The sequence below is a fragment of the Zea mays genome, chromosome 3, assembly GCF_902167145.1.
Source record: "Zea mays cultivar B73 chromosome 3, Zm-B73-REFERENCE-NAM-5.0, whole genome shotgun sequence".
NCBI classification, from domain to species: Eukaryota; Viridiplantae; Streptophyta; class Magnoliopsida; order Poales; family Poaceae; genus Zea; species Zea mays.
This window is the reverse complement of record NC_050098.1, coordinates 179318952-179324488: the sequence shown is the minus strand read 5'-3', so window position 1 is coordinate 179324488 and position 5537 is coordinate 179318952.

Genomic DNA, 5537 nt, shown 5'->3' with positions numbered 1-5537 from the left:
TGATCATCAGCTTCGGCTTCGTCATCCTACATGAATAAGGTCATTGGAAGTCAGAATCAAGTTCATAGGAAAAGGTAAGCACAAGGTATGATTTCTTACTGGATCAAGGTGGCTACGAGCTTCGTCTCCAGCTTTCTCTCGACCACCTTTTGTCCATATCATTTTTACAAATCGATTCGAGATGCTTCGGGCGAGATCAGGGATGTCATCCAGGATTGATGGTGACAAAGTAAAATTTGGCCTATTGACAATTTTCCCATGATCACAGCCAGCCTTCATGAAGGCTGCAGCAGTCCCTCGAGAAGCCACCCAGGCACAGAAGTCACCATGCCCAGCTATGACTTCGTCGAGCTCGTCAATCTCCCCCTCAATGTGTTCGAAGGTTTTTGGTAGGTCTTCAGCTGAGGGGGTAAATTTTTCGCTGCTAGCTCCAACCGAGTAAAAAATCTTTCTTAATCGTTGAATGCACTTGTTGCTAAATTCCAGGCATTTTTCTTGAAGATTTGTCAGTAGTTTTCTCAAATCCGAATTCTGCTGAGCTTCGGCTTCAAGTTTTTCATTGAGATCTTGTTTTTCTCGTTCGAACTGCTCAGACTGGCGGAGAAGCTTCAAGTTTAGTTCTGATATTTTTGCTTTAGCTTCCGCCAGTAAGCCTTCGGCTGCCTGGAGCTCAAAGTTCTTTTTCTCAAAAGCATCTGATTGCTCCTTTATTTTGTTTTCCAAATTTCCGATTATAATTTCATGCTTTTTATCTTCAAGATCTTGCTGCATTTGCAAGGCTTTGCTCAATAACATACTCTACACAAACACAACCTTCGTTAGACATGTTTTTATTAGAAGCAATAAAGGTTAAGAGACGTCATTCACCTTGAAGTTGGAATAAAACAAACTACCAACGACATGCTGTCGTCGGTAGCGGCTGATATCTGCTTCTAGCTTCGGGAATCCAATACTCTTGGACAGAGTACTGATAACTTTGGCCCCTGTTTGGTCTCGAATACACTCTAATTTCTCATCATCAACGCCTCCGAAGAGGAGTGCCCCAGGTTTGTATCCACAGGATTGGGCATACTCTTTAAGCTCTTCTATTTCAGCTTTTGTTAGATGTTCTCCAATTAAGTTTTGGAACGCGAAGGCTTCGTTTTCTGAAGCTTCGTCAGCAATTTCTTTTCCTTTCTTTGACGCTACGGTCACAGTCTCTTCGGCAACGGTGGCAGCTTCTTCTGCAGCCATGTCTAGCAGCATTTGGTCAATATGTTCAATTGTGCTCTCTAAATTCAAATCTTCGGCTGAGGTAGCTTCGGCGGCTGCGGCCTCCGAAGGTGCAATTTCAATATCTGCCCCCTCTGCAGCTGCTTGTGTTTTTTGGGCCGAAGCTCTTGGCGGTGTTTTGTCAATTACCTCTGTTACGGTAATGATTCTTTGTTTCTTTGCCTTGATTGTTTTCCTCGATTTCTCGGGCTCCTTGTCCTTCTGAAAAAACTTTGTCAGTTGAGGATCCAGTGGACTTAGCTTTGCAGGTAAGGATTCAGTCATTACCTTCAGAATTTCCTCAACAACAGCAGCAGAAGGTGATGCGGGAGTTTCTTCTGCTTCGGATATTTGTTGCTTCGGAGAAGAAGTTTTCCTTTTCTTTGGAATTTTCTTCTTTATTGGCTCTTTTTCACCTTCATCTAGGGCTTCAGTTACCCTTTTCCTTTTTTGGCCTCCGGCACCTTTGTTCAGATTTTCGTAGTCTGGATATTCGAAACCCAAGGCGTCCAACACTCGATTCTGCCTTCGTTTTGGACGGGTGCCGAAGGCTGCGGTCATCAATTGATCTTCTTTTTTGGAATAATTACCAAGTATTTCGTTGCACATCACTTCAATCGTGTCCAGCCACTCTTGGCAAGGAGCTTTAAAGTATTTCTTAAATTTGAAGTAGTAAGGCAAACGTACAAGTTCACCTTTTTTCTTTTCCCCCTCCAGCTTCGGCATTTCCCACTCTTTTACACTAGGGAAAACCTTGAAAGCCAAGAATTCCTGGACCAGGTCCCTTGTACTGATATTCTCTGCAATTATTTTGAATTCATACATTGCTTTTTGAGTCGGACCCTCTGGTAACATGTGGCACTGGGGGCGGGTTTCTCCGAAGGTCAATTCAAGTGGACTCTGTACAAGCTTTTCCTTATCGTCATCAACCTTGACGTAGAACCATTCCGATTTCCACCCTGCTGCCCATTTGCTTCGATAGCTGATCACAGGATACTTCGTAGTTTTCCGATAAGCAAAATTATAGCAACCAAAATTCTCATGTAATCCATCTTTTCTAGCCTTTGTCTGATAGTGCAATTCGTGAACCCGGCAGAAGCTGTCCGCAAACGGTTCCATCGCCTGGCTTCGGAGTGCCCAGATATAAACATTGAGCCTAACGATAGCGTTGGGGGTCAGCTGGTGAAAATAGATCCCAAAATTCTTTAATATCTCTGCAATAATCCCATGAAGGGGGAATCTTAATCCAGCCTTTAGGAAGCTCTTAAAAATAACAATTTCATCTTTTTCCGGCTTTGGGGTAGTCTCTTCTCCCCCGAAGCGTAATAGCTTCTTTTGATTTTCAGTAAAATAGCCTGACTTTACCATCTTGGACAAATCAGCCTTCGAAACAGTAGATTTCCCGAAGTCCAAATGGCTGGGTTTGCTTGGCGTAGCAAGGTGATAATCATCTTCGGGGTCAGTTTCCTCAGCATCTTCTCCTTCTGCTTCAGCGATTGTTCGTTCTACATCATCAATAAGAGCCTTTTCCGAAGTCACTAGCCCGGATCGTCGCATGGCTTCGGAGATAGGGACGGTCTCCGAAGCTTCAGTTTCGTCCCCCTCACGTTCAACCCTAGCTGTAGAACGGACTCTGGCCATTTAACTATGAACTTGTGAAACTTTAATACTTTTTTCTCCGAAGCAGGCTTCAAGATCGAGCTTCGTTCAATTCTGACAAACAAGCTTCGGCGATGGTTAAAAATTTTGGCAGCAAAACAGTGCAAATAGCAGTAAATGCTGTGGTAACTTCACACATACTCGTCTGTTTATATAGTGCCGCAGGTAAGAAGGCGAAGCGCCAGAAGTTTTACACCAGGCGGACACCCGCTCGCACTCGCTGTACGGTGGGCCGCAAAGACTGAACAGTAATTCTGCACGGTGGGGCCGCCACGCGCAGGGAAATTGAATCGTTTCTCGACAACGAGCTCAGGGAAGGTGTTTTTGAGACCTTCGGCGCTCCGAAGCTTAAGAAACTTTTTTCACGGATCAAGCTCGTTACGAAAAACGATCTAGCACCGCGAAAGGGGCTACTGTTGGGTCCATGCCTCGTCGCCGAAGGTCTTATAGAGAGAAGCGATCCTCGGATGAAGCCGTTTGTATAAGATAGCCGAAGGTTCCTCTTCGTAAAGCTTCGGCATTGCAAACCGACTTAAAGATAGAATGACCTTTTAGTCCATAAATGTCTGAGTCAATGTTGTAAGTTTTTATAAGGGGCATACTTGTAATTCCTCACAGGCTGCGTCCTGTGCCTATAAATAGGTGAACAGTACCCCCGTACTGTTCACGCTGACTCGGCATTTGCTTTTGAGCCACACTTGTATTTTCATCCCCTTCCGAGCCGAAGGTACATTTATAATTCAATATTGTTTCTATTACTCTAGGATAAGATAATAAAGTTAAATGAATAATGTTATATGATTATTCATGTTATCTTTTATGTTTCATATGCTTCGTCTTTTGTATACTGTGATGATGAAGGTTCGTCCTTCATGACCTTCGTCCGGAGATCGTTATATCCTAAGGGAAATAATGCTTCGAAGGACGAAGGACCTTATCGTTTAACATTTTCTGTGTTGCCTTGTTCTTAGCTCATAGCATTTGAGAACAAGTCCCCAACACCACTCGTCCGCTTCTAAGGGATCTTCTGCTTTGACGAATAGAGGTGGACGAGTTTCCGAGAAATCCAGATAGGTGGTTTCACGGGGACCCTGCGGATAACCTCTTCCCGCCTGCTGCTGGAATTGTTGCTGACCCGCCATTTCCCTAAGGAAGCGGGTATTATCGGCGGTGGCATTCACCAAGGCGGCAATCGCCTCGGCTAACGTGGGAGGAACTGGAGGTGGGTTTGGGGTAGTATCCCGTCCCCCATACGTTCCTGCTGCGTCCTGTCCTCGAGTCCTGGTCGGCATCTGTGGCAAAAACATTTGAAGTAAACATAATGTGCCAGAGAAAACCTTCCATTTTACATTACTATAAAAAGTAATGATACAGACTCGATATTACATAACAGGATACAATACCCACTATACAACAGTACACCCTACAATACCTTACAACAGTACACCCTACAATACCCTACCATACACTACTCTACTTCTATTACACCTTTATTCCTGCTTGCCATCAGTCTTGGCGGCTTCATCGTCAGGTGTGGGAGTCCAGACATCAACCAACCTTAAAGAAGGAGGAGGCTCAAAAAGGTCTAACTCCCCACCCAGCGCACGTCCCGCAACGTGAGATGGTCCAGCTTCTGCCTCAGCAGGTGGTGCAGGCTCACTTGGGTGTAGTTGTGAGTATAATACATGGACTTCCTCGTGCAACGTATTGCAGTAAACCTGCAGGTCATCGACAGTCGAGCTAAGTTCTTTAATTCGGGCCTGAGCCCTTGCTTCCTTAGCACACATTAGCAAACGAGACTGTACGGCCCAGTCAAGTGCTAAGTCTCGATCAGCGAGTTGATCCTGCAAGTGTCGGATGTCCCTTCTCAGTTCGTTGATTCTATCTCCGTCAGCGACCCAAGCATCAGTCCTATGTTGCAGCGCTGCTTGAAGTCGACTCACACGAGCTTCAAGGTCTCCGATGGGGTCGTTACTTCCACTACTGCTGCTTTCATGTCGGGGAGCCAATTGATGCCGAGGCACCCCAATTGGTCCCGTAGACTTGCGTGCCGTTAGCCTGGTACGTGGCGGCATCTTTTCTAAGGGGGAAAATGTTATTAGTATGATTCTTAGCATGATGCATGTATAATTACAGAATCAACCTTAGTCGATTCAACCTTCTATATGTTGCACTCTTCCTATCTGGTCTTTAAGATAGACTTCTTCAGAATACTTAGGTAAGAAGAGAAAAGAATTTCTAGGTAAGACTTTGGAAATTCTTTTGAAAATGCCCCATAATATCTGCCAAGAAGGGCTACGCTCCGATACCAGCTGTGACGGAACCTCCCAAGTAATTAGGCCCACCTACAGTTGTCCTTGTCCAACGGACATCAGACAACCCTGTAGGTGCCCCTGAACTACTTGACAAGTTCGGTATCTTTCCTTACCTCACCAGGAACGTCTCACCCGTCTAGCAGATATTACAGAACATCGGAGATAAAGAAATGCGGAAGCGAATTACATAATCTTACATTTATTTCAAAAGCAAGCTTGAGTTATGTTATTACAGACCAGTCTAAAAGTGAGTGCAGAGTAGTAGTATTATACAAACCAGGGAGGCACAAACTCCTCCCGAGAAGCTAAAAG